Source organism: Chiloscyllium plagiosum, chromosome 9 (genome assembly GCF_004010195.1).
Source record: "Chiloscyllium plagiosum isolate BGI_BamShark_2017 chromosome 9, ASM401019v2, whole genome shotgun sequence".
Lineage (NCBI taxonomy): Eukaryota > Metazoa > Chordata > Chondrichthyes > Orectolobiformes > Hemiscylliidae > Chiloscyllium > Chiloscyllium plagiosum.
The window spans coordinates 85,519,933-85,535,056 of record NC_057718.1 but is presented as its reverse complement, the minus strand read 5'-3'; the positions used below and the strand labels follow the sequence as shown (position 1 = coordinate 85,535,056).

At 40.0% G+C, this 15,124-nt stretch overlaps 1 long non-coding RNA gene across 3 annotated transcripts in view; it reads right to left on the bottom strand.

Moving 5' to 3' along the window:
* Window positions 1–4,551: 4,551 nt before the first annotated feature.
* Window positions 4,552–15,124, bottom strand: part of LOC122553020 — a 15,805-nt gene continuing 5,232 nt past the window's right edge. For 2 of the 3 annotated variants that reach the window (XR_006312594.1, XR_006312593.1), the window contains exons 2-3: window positions 14,371–14,489; window positions 4,552–7,143 (exon numbers count right to left, since the gene is read on the bottom strand). This is a non-coding gene — a long non-coding RNA (uncharacterized LOC122553020). Of the gene's footprint in view, window positions 7,144–14,370; window positions 14,815–15,124 lie in introns of those variants that run through there. The other variant, XR_006312592.1, reaches the window with a different exon arrangement.

Below are 15,124 nucleotides of genomic sequence, written 5' to 3'. Positions count from 1 at the left end.
CCTCTCAACAAAGCATTCTGGGCTTTCCCTCCATTTAGATAATGAGGTTTTTTTCTATTCTTCTGTCCAAAATGAATAACCTCCCATTTATCCATGTTGAACACCACATGCCAAATTTTGGCCCATTCACCTAACCTACAAATATCCATTTGTAATTTTTTTTCATTTCTTTACTGCAACATACTTTTCTATCTATTTTAGTGTCATCTGCAAGTTTAGCTTTCGTACCTTCTATCCCTGCATAAAAGTAATTAATGCACATTGTAAATAGTTGCGGCCCAAGGACAAAACTCTGTGGCACTAGTTAGATCTTGGCAACCTGAAAAAGACACATTTATTCTGACTCTGCTTTCTGTTGGTTAGCCAAGCCTCTAGCCAAGCTAATAAATTAACTCTATTAATGTATTTTGCAGCACCTTATCAACTGCTTTCCAGATATACATCCATAGGATTTCCCATTTATCTACTTAACTTTTTATATCTTTGAAGAACCCTACCAAATTAGTTAACAGGATTTTGTCTTCATAAAACCATGCTCGCAATGAAGTGTTCCATGTGCCACAATTGTACTGAATGGCAAACAGGCTTCACAGGCTGAATTGTCTGCTGCTGTTCTATACTGCAAGCCTGTAGTTTATGGAGGCAAACTGCATATTTGGTGTTAATATTGCAGCTGTGTTTGAACGGATCCAATTTTTGTTCATGGGATGTCCAAGTCACAATATGTGGATGTTAAAAATTCAGGACAAGGTCTAAATGTATTGCAGTTCTTTGGAAAGATAGGATGCCCTTTTAAAGAGAGAAGGCAACTTTTTGGATACATCCAGGGACGTTTTTGGGAGTGGTTAGATGTTCTTTGGAAGAGGTAAAGTGCCATTTGGGTTTGTTAAGAGTAAATGTCAGTCTGCATAATAAAAGTGTATACATTTATTAAATTGTCAAACTGTTATGGCATCATTATGTAATTTGTGCTACACAACTCACTTATTATTTGTACAGAGGGGTAAGTTTACAGTTTGATTAACAGTTTCAAGCAATTATCAAGACTTTGATGTGAGGCAATTATTAAAAATGCCTGGTTTTACAAGTGATAAAGTGGTAGAAGGAATTTAAATGTAGTGAACAGATATTCACAATTGAAATGATTTTTAATCAAAATAGTAATTAATAAAAACTTTATATCAACATTTTACTTGAGTCAATATGGAGGGTGTAAGGGCAACATATGGTGTGTGGGATATATGGTTTAGCTTGAGTTATCACTAAGTTAACACAGAAGCTATAAAGGCCACTGGGCTTGGGGGCATAGGTTGCTTTGGAAGGTATGAGGGGAAATGAGGTGGATACAGAGTTTAGGTTGGCCTTAAGAGTCTGAGGCCAAGAAGTAGGAGTAGCAGTCGGCATGGAAGGTATGAGAAGTTAGGTAGCATACGTTGGTATATGGTGCCATGGTGCTGGATCCACTTTTTTTTGTCATTTATGTAAATGATTTGAATATGAACATTGGAGGTATGGTAAGTAAGTTTGCAGATGACACCAAAATTGGTGGTGTAATGGTTACCTTGATCAGATGGGCCAATGGGGCATGGAGTGGCAGATAAACGTGAGGTGCTGCATTTTGATGAGGCAAAGCATGGCAGGACTTACACACTTAATGGTAAGGTACTGAGGAATGTTGCCAAACAAGAAGGCCTTGGAGTGCAGGTTCATAGTCCCTTGAAAGTGGAGTACCAGCTAGACAGGATAGTAAAGAAGGTGTTTGGTATGCTTGCCTTTATTGGTTAGTGTACTGAATACAGGAGTTGGGAGATCACGTTGCAGCTGTACAGGACATTGGTTAGGCCACTTTTGGAATATTGCATGCAATTCTCATCTCCCTGCTACAGAAAGGATGTTGTGAAACTTGAAAAATTTAACAAAAATGTTGCCAGGGTTGGAGGGTTTGAGCTATAGGGAGAGGCTGAATAGGCTGGAACTATTTTCCCTCGAGCATTGGAGGCTGAAGGTGACCATATAGAAGTTTATAAAATCATGAAGGGTACGGATAAGGTGAATAGTCAAGGTCTTTTCCTCAGGGTAGGTGAGTCGAAAACTAGAGAGCATAACTTTAAGATCAGAGGAGAAATATTTTAAAGGGACTTCAGGGTCAACCTTTTTCATGCAGAGGATGGTAAGTGTATTGAATGAGCTGTCAGAGAAAATGGTGGAGGCTGATACAATTACAACATTTGAAAGGCAACTGGATGGATATATGAATAGGGTTTGAAGGGGTATGGGCCAAATACTGGCAAATGGATACATTTATTAAATTGTCAAACTGTTAAGGCATCATTATGTAATTTGTGCTACACAACTCACTTATAATTTGTACAGAGGGGTAAGTTTACAGTTTGATTAACAGTTTCAAGCAATTATCAAGACTTTGATGTGAGGCATGAATTGGACTGAAGGGCCTGTTTCCATACTGTGCATCTCTGTCTCTATATGGAGGTAATGAAGACAGTGTGGAGGATGAGTGGGTGTGAGAGAAACGGGTTTTCAGGCTGGTTGTGGTTTTGTATTCTTCATTGCAAGTCCTGGATTACCAAAGCTCTGAAGAGCTTTATTGGTCAGAGTATTGAGTACAGGAGTTGGGAGGTCATATTGCGGCCGTACAGGACATTGGTTAGGCCACTGTTGGAGTATTGCGTGCAATTCTGGTCTCCTTCCTATCAGAAAGATGTTGTGAAACTTGAAAGGGGGGAAAGATATAAAAGAGTCCTAAGGGGCAACTTTTTCACGCAGAGGGTGGTATGTGTATGGAATGATTTGCCAGTGGATGTGGTGAAGGCTGGTACAATTACAACATTTAAGAGGCATTTGGATGGGTATATGAATAGGAAGGGTTTGGGGACTCTAAGAGTCATATTGGACTTGAATTGTTGACTCTGTTTCTCTCTCTGTCGATGCTGCCTGACCTGTTGGGTTTCTCCAGCTTTTATTGTTTTATTCCAATTTTCCAACATCAGGTGTGCTTTTGTTTTGCTTTTATTTCAGCCTTTCAGACATTTGGCCTCACATGCAGCTACCCCTGAATGATTTCCAGGGCGTCAACACTCACCTCACTGGATCAAAAATCCAAACATGGTTAGGTGAATTGGCCATGTTAAATTGCCCGTAGTGTTACGGGCAGGGGTAAATGTAGGGGAATGGGTCTGGGTGGATTGTGCTTCGGCGGTTCGGAGTGGACTTGTTGGGCCGAAGGGCCTGTTTCTACACTGTAAGTAATCTAAATCTAAACTAATCTGCTGTATTTTCTTCCAAGTCAAATTGCAGTCGAGAATTTTCCCGACCCTACTTTCCTGACTAAGACATGAAAATTCAGGCCACACTGCCAAACCAGCTGCTTTCAAACATTGATTGCATTCAGATTTAATTGGCAAGATTTCCTTTGGTTTTGTTTGAACTATGTTACTTATTTTGGCATTTTGTAATTTGGTTATTTCATTTGTTTCTTCGTTATCTGTGTAACTGTGGCACAGGTTTTTATGGTTCCAGTTTTGATGACAATATAGTGTTCTTTTGGCTGTCTGCACAGTCGATGTCGATAGTAATAAGAGTTTGGATGCTAGTAAGCGAACCAGTGATTTTAATACAGAGACCAGAAGAGAGCACAATCGTTTTAAGTATTGCTGAAGACAGATACACACTGTCATCTTGCAGTACCGAAGTGCTATATTCCCAAGCAGTGACATTAGTCGAAGCATAGTCTGACCATGAAAATTGAAGTTGAATATAACTTAATGCTCAGCTCTTGAATTCTATTTCTTTAGAATAAGCTCCAGCCTCTGCCTGCAGCCCAACTAAGCTATTTCGTGGCCAATTTTCCGATTTCCCCAGGCATTTTGCCAGTAGTAGGAAGGCCCTTCACCATATGAGAAGACTGCTGACTTAAACCCTACTAATTTCCCAATAGGCTCCAGGAAGGAGCCCTCATTGATCGATTGTGTTTTCCTGTCATAATCGACAATTCAGCGATGGACAAATTAATTCTGATGGTCAATTTGGGGCTGTTGGTCCAAAAGGATAACAGCCAAAGTAGATACAAAAGTCAAATATTTACTAGAAGAGATTTGTTTATGCAGAAATGTGACTATTATAAGTAGAGCAGGAAGGCTGCTGGAAAATATAAAAGCTGAATGAATGTACATGATGAAGGGCAGGATGTTGGAAGCATAAAGTACAATGATGCATGGCAAAAAAATGCTGGGTAAGCTCAAATAGTGGCCCCCAAAGAGAGATCAGAAACCATTGAAAGGAATTCTAATAAAAACAGGGAAGATCAAACTGCTGCACTCCAGGAGATAGAAGACAAGATAGAAGGCATAGTTTAACTAGGTGAAGCATGTAGTAAAAACCAGGAAAACCACCATGTGATCAAGAAGTCATTGTTGCCACAAACAATGACAGAAGACAAGTTAATAAAATTAATAATAACCTTATTAGGAAAATGATCACACCATTGTTATGAATCAAAGATGCAAGGAGATGCAGTACCTTCCAAAACTGAAATAAAGGAATTGTGAAGTTTATTTTAACAGCTAAATTGACTGGGCAACCAAACAAGACCAGCTGCCAGTTTTGAAGTATTAGTGTTAAGTACAACTTAAGAAATCGCAAGATGGAACATATTATTCAGGCAAACAAAACATTGAAAAAAAATTAAAAATGGATAATTGTGTTTCGAAATTTGTATCATTGGGAGAAGCCAGGAACATGACACTTATTTGTAGTGATGTTTGTTATGAAACTCTCAGAGATGGGTTCTCAAGTGCAGAAGGCTTTATAATTTTCTCATAGAAAATTGAGATAAATGTTGTCCTTTAGCTGGGGAAGCTAAAAAGTTCAAAAGAGTAGTAAAGTGTACATGTACTTTTAGTGGCAGGAACTCTTGCTCTTGATGAGCTGAAAGATGACAGTTTTATTTTCAACAATATTGAAAAAATTCAAGTAAATGAATAGCAATACCACTGAGAGCTACATTGATAAGTCACTGGGATAATGTACATTCAATGAAATGTGTAAATGAAAAATGTCTAAAGATCAATATTGCAGTTTTAAAACATGCTGGAGAATGGAGAAATTTCTAAATTGAAATGGGTGGATAGCAGCAATCAGCTATCCGATCGATTGTTTTACAAAGAAAGGCACTAAGAAACTATTTAACATGCTGGAAAAGGACAATGGAGCTTTTAATGCACAGAGAAACAGAAGAGAATGTAATATGCTGTCTTTTTGTATATTTTGTTAGGTCTTTTAAAAATTATATAGATTTATTTAAGAAGAAAAATATAATTTTAGCCTTATGTGTTTTGAAGGATACCAAAGATGCAATTGAATGAGGGAACAGATTAATTAACTCTTAATTACTAATTAAGATTTAATTGGGTGTCAGTTGGTTGTGTGAACAAGGGGAGCTTGTTTTTGGCTGTAGCTCCCTCTTCCCCGCACATTTAGTCCTGAAGAAGGGTTATACCTGAAATGTTGAATTCTCCACCTCCTGATGTTGCTTGGTTTGCTGTGCTCTTCCAGCCTCTTGTATGTCTACTGTGGATTTAATGGCAAATGGTTGACTGAAATAAAGCTCTCACTAAACATATGCATTTGGGGGGCTGTGTTCAAAAACATTTGTCTTCTAGTGAATAATTTTCCCTACACATCAGAAACTGCTATTCCATGTTCTGTTCTAAAGAACATTAACTCTGTTTTCTGTCCACAGATGCTGCCAGACCTGCTGAGTTTCTCCAGCATTTTTGATTTTTGTTTCAGATTTTCGGCATGTGCAGTTCTTTGTTTTATTTTGCTGTTTTCATCGCCTGGTTTAACTGGGTTAGAACATGCATGTATTTACATCGTATTGCAATCTGCTGTGTTGTGGTTCTGCTGTTAAGTCCAGGCAGCAAGAAATGGGGGAAAATCAGACCCGAATAATCCTGAGAATGCCCTGAATAAATATATCTCAGAGTTTTGGAGCTGCGGGAGATTACTGAGATAGGGAGGAGCAGTATCAGGATGGAATTTGAAAACCAGGATTGAAATTTTACAATTAAGACAGTTAGTGTAGGTCAGCAAGTACAGAGATGGTAAATGAATTATGGGACTTTCTGCGTGTTTAGACACAAACAACAGAGTTCTAGATGTCCTGGATGATCAAGACACTTGTTCAAACAAACCTTGGTCAAATACATATTGTTTCATATTGGCCAGTTCTGCATTTGCCAGCCTATAATAAGCAGAAAACTTCAAGCATAAAAGAGCACAAATACAAAAAAATCTCTGCTATTGCGGTTATTCTTTGTTGTATATGTCTAAAGTCTGTTTACTTTCATTTTAAAAGCAAGTCAGAAGTTTATTCACACTGATTCTATGAATTAATTCAATTCATTTTTTTAACAATTTATGCCATATTTGACAGTAAAGTAGACAAGGACAAGTAAATCTCAATTCTGATTCCCTATCAGTCCTTTAGCAGGAGAATGACACAAGCCTCACAGTAGAATAATACCATGTGTTATGAGGGGAATTTTTTAACATCAGTCAGGCTTCCCAATCATTTTCTCGTAACAACATATGATGGAATGTGCTAATACAGATAGCCATTTCAGAGTGAGAAATAGACTTGGCAGATCAGCCACCTCAACTGTAGAAATGGACTGAATACTGTTGATCAGATTTTGGGACACTACAGGCACTTAGACCAATGTAATTGTGATTGTCTCCATGAGAAGGGTCAAGGGGGAAATTAGGGACAAGGAGGAATCATTTCTTCTTTTAGCACCAATTCAGAATTAATGTTAATTAAAGTCAGCATTGTTCGGTTTTTTTAAGTGCAATACAGAAAAAGTATCGTTTTAAGAATATACAACCAGTTGGTTCTATGAGTGTCAAAACTTTGGGATGATTTAAGGAACGCTGACTGCTTGTTTATTTTCTGGTCATGTGGTCTTTTTTATACTTTGTATAGGCTGCAATGATCTCTGAGATGATTTGAGGGTCGTCTAGTGTGCTGAGGTCACCCAGATTAGAAGTATCATCAGTGGCTATTTTCTTCAACACCCGCCTCATGATTTTCCCAGATCGGGTTTTGGGAAGTCGCTTCACAACCTGAAAATAGGAAACAATAATTAAATGAAATCCAAACCCATAGAAGAAGTAGATACGCCTTTGGTGGCAAATAATTGCTTGTTCCAACTACGTGTAACATCAGGCATTTCAAGTGCAGACAATAGTAACCTTATGAACGATTATGCAGTGTAATTAGCTCCCTTTGCAGGATGCCAGGTGGCAACAACTCACTACGTAAAGAATTTACTCCTCACTGCCAACTTTGCAGCAGGATTTTCCCAACTTGGACTTTTGAGATTGCTCAAGGTTCATTGGAGTCAGGTGCTTGCACAATGGGGCTGGTATACAAGCATGCTGCTTGCCCCTAACCCACCACCTCCAAAACAAAAGATGGTACCAAAGGATTTCTATGGATTTGTAAAAAGCTTGCCCACAGAACACACTGATGTTCAACTTTCAGCCCTTCATGAACAGGCAGTTCCACCCAACTGAACCCAATAGTGTGTGATCTCTAGACTGAAAGACGACAAGTAATGTCCCAGCAATGCAAGAGAGTGAGGGGGGTCGAGTATGGTAGCCATCACCAAGAAGAAAGTGCAAGAAAAACTTAATGGCCTGAAGATGGAGAAATTACGTGGACCAGATGGACTAACACCCCAGATTTCTGGAATCCATCGTGAAGAATGAGATTTCTGAATACTTGGAGGTGTATGGTAAAGTAGGGTAAAGTCAGCATGATTTTATCAAGGGGAGGTCATGCCTGACAAATCTGCTAGAATTCTTTGAGGAAGTAACAAGCAGGTTAGACCAAGGAGAGCCAATGAATGTTACCTACCTGAACTTCAAGAAGGCTTTTGACAAGGTGCTGCACAAGAGGCTACTGAGTAAGATAGGGCCCATGGTGTTAGAGGCAAGGTGCTAGTATGGATAGAAACATGGCTGTCTGGCAGAAAGCAGAGAGTGGAGATAAAAGGGTCCTTCTCAGGATGGCAGCCGGTGACAAGTGGTGTTCTGCAAAGCTCAGTGTTGGGACCACAACTTTTCACTTTATAATTAATGATCTAATTGAAGGAACTGAGGGCATTCTCACTAAGTTTGCAGACAATACAAAGATAGGTAGAGGGACAGGTAGCATTGAAGAGGCAGGAAGGCTGCAGAAGGATTTGGACAGGTTTGGACTGTGGGGCGGCATGGTGGCTCAGTGGTTAGCACTGCTGTCTCACAGCACCAGGGGCCTGGGTTCGATTCCCGCCTGCCTGTTTGGAGTTTGCACATTCTCCCCGTGTCTGCGTGGGTTTCCTTTGGGTGCTCCGGTTTCCTCCCACAATCCAAAGATGTGCAGGTCAGGTAAATTGGTCATGCTAAATTGCCCACAGTGTTAGGTGCATTAGTCAGGGATAAATATAGGATAGGGGAATGGGTCTGGTTGGGTTACTCTTCGGAGGGATGGTGTGAACGTTTTGGGCCTAAGGGCCGGTTTCCACACTGTAGAGAATCTAATCAGAATCTTAGGAGAGAGGGCAAAGAAGTGGCAAATGAAGTACAATGTGGGAAAGTTTAAAAGGATGTGGGGGGATCCAACTGAAACATACAGAATACTGAATGGCCTGGTTGGGGTGAGTAGAGTAGATGTTGAAAGTGTGAGGTCATGCACTTTGGTAGGAGAATAGAGGCATGGACTATTTTCTAAATGGGGAGAAAATTCACAAGTCTGAAGTGCAAAGAGACTTGGCAGTTCTAGTCCAAGATTCTCTCGAGGTAAACTTGCAGGTTGAGTCAGTAATTAGGAAGGCAGATGCAATGATGGCATTTATTTTGAGAGGACTTAATATAGAAGCAGGAATGTACTTCTGAAACTCTATAAGGCTCTGGTCAGAACACATTTGGAGTATTGTGTGCAGTTTTGGGTCCCATATCTCAGTAAGGATGTACTGGCCCTGGAGCATGTTCAAAGAAGGTTCATGAGAATGGTCCCAGGAATTAAAAACTTAACATATGAAGAACGTTTGAAACCTCTGAGTCTATACTCCATGGCATTTAGAAGGATGTGGGGGGATCTAACAGAAACATACAGAATACTGAATGGCCTGGTTGGGGTGGGTACAATAGATGTTGGGAAGATGTTTCCATTGGTAGGAGAGACTAAAACCTGAGGGCATAGCCTTACAGTAAAGAGAAGACCTTTTAGAACAGAGATAAGGAGAAACGCCTTCAGCCAGAGTGGTGAATCTATGGAATTCATTGCCATAGAAGACTGTGGAGGCCAGGTCATTGAGTATATGTAAGACTGAGAGAGATAGGTTCTTGAGTATCAAGGGGATCAAGGATTACAGAATAAGAATGGGGTTGAGAAATTCAACAGCTATGATTGAATGGTGGAGCAGACTTGATAGGCTGAATGGCCTAATTTTTTGTCCTATGTCTCATGGTCCTGTTATCTTATTAAGACCCACAGAGATTATCAATGGCATCTGAAACCAGTTAAATTTCTGGCTTTTAGGGTGGAAACAGATTAGGCAACCTAGGGAACAGCCTGGGCTTTGAAGACCAAGCAGGGATAAACAAAATGAGGGGAAAAATGATATCTTATTGGAGACGGGTGTATCCCCAGTTCACACATGCATGCCCATCTGCCTTGACTGTAATTAATATGCTTCCACTTTCTCCCTGCCTTTTGAAGAAATCAGATTTTAAAAAGACCTTTGTACACTACCCCACATGTCATGGCAGTGAAGACAAATTGAGGCCTTTAATTGTCAACCAGTTTCAGCTAGTCCCTTGCTCCCAGGTGATCTTCAGGGTGATCAACTGAACATTCAATGAAGGAAGATATTCAACTATACACTGTTGATATCTTTACCAGCATCGAAGAATCACTGGGGATTGGTAGGAGGAAAATATAAGAAGAGTGGAATGTGCTGTTGAAGTTTCAAGTTGAGGTGAACTACCTTAAACTTTTAAATTGTGCACCTTTATTACGAAGGTTGCTTTTTCTGGTTAATGTAAGTTATATGTTTTATTGTACAAAGAATAATGGTTGTGCAAATATTGCTTTTGATGGAGCGACAATAGTTTAATGCATGACAATTGCAAAAGCAGAAACTTAGCACCAACCTCGTACCCCTCTCCATCACCAACATATACACATCTTAAGTAATGAATTTTTGTGGCTCTTGGATGAGATGCTAATGAGAAAAGGATCATTAGGTTGAGGTAAGTGGAGGTATTACTGGCAAAGGGGGCTGACCTGTAGCAAGCATACTCTGTCAATAACCTCACATAGCCACATTTATGGCAGGAATCCCCTATTGCTTCCATTGGATTTTACCAACTTTTCCATCTCCTATGCATTGCCTCCACATTAGCACAGCGAAGAAACAAGCCTTGAGCTCAATTATAATATTCTTGCCTGACTCAGAATGGGTAGGATTTAAAATTTGCTCCAAATAATCCTAGCAGGTAGAGACTTCAAAAACTTTCATTAACCCTCCTGCCACAGAAAAATTATCATCTATTCAGCTAAGAAAATATGATTAAGACCATGGAAGGAGTTTTTTTTAAGATATGCTAAATCTGCTGTTTTATACTTTATTTCCATTTCTTTATTTATAACCCCCCACACTACCACCTAACAGCGGTAGTGCTTGGAATGAGTTTTTATATTGTGGCCTGTCAGATTATCAATTAGCCTGTGAATTTGCACAGTACTTCAAACAATTCTTCCCAAAGAAGAGTGTGAAGGTATGAAAATAGTGACAAGTCCATCCTGTCAGTCTGTTTATCAGCCACAACACTTCCACTACTCCACATAAATCTTTACAAGGAAGGATTTAAAAGATCATGTTTGATAAATACATCAATGCTTTTTGAGGGGAACCAGGTTTAGTACACAAGATAAAAGCTCATGGATTTGAGGATTATTTAACAGAGAGGAAGAAAAGTGTAGGTATAAATGGGGCATTTTCAAATTGGCAGGCATGGACTAGTGGAGTGTAAAGATCATTGAAGGGGCTTTAGTTGCTTCCAAACTATATTTGTGACTTAAGTAAAGAGACCAAAAGTAATGCAATACAAATTTGGATGGGAAAGTAAACCTAGTTTTTACCCTGTTTTTACCTGGGAAAGTAAACTGTAAGGAGATTACTAAGAAGCTACACAGAGATACAAAGGTGATATTTAATGACAATGATAGGAGTCTTACTCTCCAACTGAATAGCTGGCCAGAGCCCTGCATCTCCTTTTAGTGCCACACAGGCACTTAACTGGAACCAAGGACTGATCAGGGGCTGGCAGCAATGTACAGCAACAACCCATTGGGAGGCAGTGGCAGTCATAACACCTACCAAGGTCAATAATATTGCTCAGTCCCATGGCCACTTGTGAATGATAATGGATGTCATGGTGTGAGTGTCATGGAGGAGGGACAGGAGTGTTGGCAGTAAGGGGGTGCATGCTCTCAGCAGACCCAATCTTCCCAATGCTGAATTCTTTGACTTAGAATCCTTCCACCAAAACGGATCTGACAAGGAACCCTGAAAAGATTTCCTTATTGTGCCCCCTGCACATCAACTCCCACATCCACCATGGGTTCATGATGTCTCAACCTGTCAGAGGTTAAAAAGGCTGTCCATGGGCTTTCCCACCACTGACTTATTCGGGTTGGAGGCAGGAGGTGGCAATATTGCCGCCCACCATCTCCTGTCTAGTTAAATGCTCCCTGACCACCACATAAATGCTTACAGCTGCCATGGAAGGCATAGAAACCCTACAGTGCAGAAAGAGGCACCGACCCTCTGAGGGTTTGCACCGACCCTCTGAACAGCATCCCTTCCAGACCCAGGTCCCCCCACCCTAATTACTTACTTTAATAGTAAGAGTAAGTAATAAGGTTTTTTGTTTTGAATGACACAGAATTTGTAAATATTGATGTTCAGAGGGACTTAAATGTATTCATAGGGAATACAGAGTATTTTCAGCAAGCAATTATAAAGGTAAATTGCAATTTATCATTTATTGCAAGGTGATTGAGATACAAGTGTAAGGAAAGCTTACAAAAGGTATACAGGGCTTTGGCAAAACCATACCTGAAATACCGTGTGTAGTTTTTGTCTTCATAAAGAATATATTTGTATAGGGAACAGTACAGTGAAGTTTCACAATATTTATTCAAGTAAGGACAGCATTGTCCTATGACAAGAGACTGCATGAATTTGGCCTATATTCTCTGGAGATTGGAAGAATAAGAAGGGATCTCAGTTGAAACACATAAGGTTCTGAAAAAGATTGATACAAGGTTAATACTAAGGCCTAAATTTTCCTGGGGACGGCAAGCGTTTCTGGATTAGTCAAAATGGCCACTGTGCAAATTGAAGAAGCCATGTCCCTGAGCATGGCATCTACTGTTTGTTGCTGAAAATGTGTTGCTGGAAAAGCGCAGCAGGTCAGGCAGCATCCAAGGAACAGGAGAATCGACATTTCGGGCATAAGCCCTGAGGAAGGGCTTATGCCCGAAATGTCGATTCTCCTGTTCCTTGGATGCTGCCTGACCTGCTGCGCTTTTCCAGCAACACATTTTCAACTCTGATCTCCAGCATCTGCAATCCACACTTTTTCCATCTACTGTTTGTTTCACAGTTGGGAGGTGGAGGCACAAGGGCTGCTTGTATCAGGTGCATTTGTGGTTCATGAAGAGGGCTCAATATATTAAAATGCAGATGCCTTCAACCAAATCCAGTTTTTATGAGTGCAGGGTCAAAAATGAAACTTGTGAACTTTACATTTTCAGTAGGTCCAAAGGTAGGGTACTTAGTTAGAAAGGTCCAGGGACATCTTTAGGGGTAATGTGCCATCTGGAATTATTAGAAGTGACATGGATGTGTGTCAAAATTGGATACATTTATTGATTGTGTCAAACTGTCAAGGAACTTACAAGTTGTAAATGCATTTAAATCTCCTTATCTTTACTGATTTTTTTTTAAAAAAAGCTTTATACCTAATTCGACATGTTGATATAAGACTTAGAGCTATTGTTCTAGGATTGTATCACATGACTAATAAATGTATGTTGGTTCACAGTTTGATTGACATTTCCAAACGGTTAAAAGATCTGGAATCTGTGATCTAGATTATAAATGCTTGTTTTTATAAGGGATTAAGTTGCTGAAGGAATTTAAATATAGTGTTTCTTTCTTTAAATCAGTGTTTTTGATAACATGTTGAAGACATCCATAGGCATTTAGAATTTTACTTCATCTCAGCATTTGTCCTAGCTACGACAATCAGTACTGAAGAAGGATTTATAGATTTTCCTACAAGTAGCTCTCCAGTGCACTTTTGTCAGATGGGTGGGGGTGACATGAGTTGGCACAATGTTGGTATTTATAGGACTACAAACAGCCACTGAGTGTGGATAGAGAGCCATAAATTGGTGTGGGTTTTTTTAGGGAGCCATAAGAGAGGAGAGGGGGTGAGTAGGTAGTTGGGATATGAATTGTTGTGGTTGTGCTGTGAGTGAGCATGAATGAGAATTGAAAAGTGTGTGAGGGATGAGAGGGTGTGACCTTTTCTTGTTTGTGGCTGGGCCTAAGTCTCAGTTTATGAGATCAGCCTTTCAGATAGCTAACCATTTTGGCGATCTCTAAGTTGCCATGGGAATGGAGCTTTATCTCTTACACTGAAAATTAGACACACAGGGCACTTTCTACCAAGTAGGTTTACCAAACTGGGAATGTTCCAGTACTTGGCACTCCCACATCAGGAGCAAAGATTCATGCCTGAGACATTTATTTCTCCTGACTGGGGACTCTAGGCACTGTCTCAAAATATGGAAGCAATAATTTTGTACTAACATGAACAGAAACCCCTTCGTTCAAAATGTTGCAAATCTTTGGAAGCCACTGTCCCAGAGGATTGTGGATCCTCTTTATTTTTAACACATTTCAGACTAGGAGAGACATTTTCAGTCTCTCAGAGTCTAGGTACATGGGGTGGGAGGATAGATGATAAAATGCAGTTGAGACAGAAGATTAGCCAATTTTGTATTGAATGATTGAGTACACTTAAAAGGCCATATGGTCTACTTCGATTTCTTTTGTCCTTCATTCTTAACTAAGAACAAAAACTGGCCCTGCAGTGTAGCTTAAAACACTTCACTCCCCATTCAATTTCAACATTCCATCACATACTAGAGTTAATGCATATATTGTGTGAGGTTGATGTTCATTGACTGTTAACAGTAAACTTGGAGAAGCAAGGGAGGCCACTCACCAGAATGTGATCAGGAATAGCATATTTAGCAATCTTAGATGCAACATTTGTTTTCAGATCTTTAATGACCAGTTCAGAAATGGAGCAGGTATCTTTCAAAACAATGAAGGCAAATGCAGCTGAAACAAAACACAAGTTATCTTTTAGAAACCAGGAAATGCCTGAGAACACTGTCGATAAAATGCAAGCCAAATGCCAGAAAACAAAGTTAATTGAAGCAAGGCTTCAATAACATCCACAACTAAATCATCAAGAAACTTTGGCCAGGAGTGTACAATCAGTAATGAAGCAAGGCTGCACGCAACTTCTCAATGGACAATTAAAAGATCTCTGCCGAGAAATTCAACCTCATCATTATGCAGTGATACTGCATAAGACATAAGAGTGGAAGTAAGGCCATTCGGCCCATCGAGTCCACTCCGCCATTTAATCATGGCTGATGGGCATTTCAACTCCACTTACCTGCATTCTCCCCGTAGCCCTTAATTCCTTGTGACATCAAGAATTTATCAATCTCTGCCTTGAAGCCACTTAGCGTCCCGGCCTCCACTGCACTCCGCGGCAATGAATTCCACAGACCCACCACTCTCTGGCTGAAGAAATGTCTCCGCATTTCTGTTCTGAATTTACTCCCTCTAATTCTAAGGCTGTGCCCACGGGCCCTAGTCTCCTCGCCTAACGGAAACAATTTCCTAGTGTCCACCCTTTCCAAGCCATGTATTATCTTGTAAGTTTCGATTAGATCTCCCCTTAA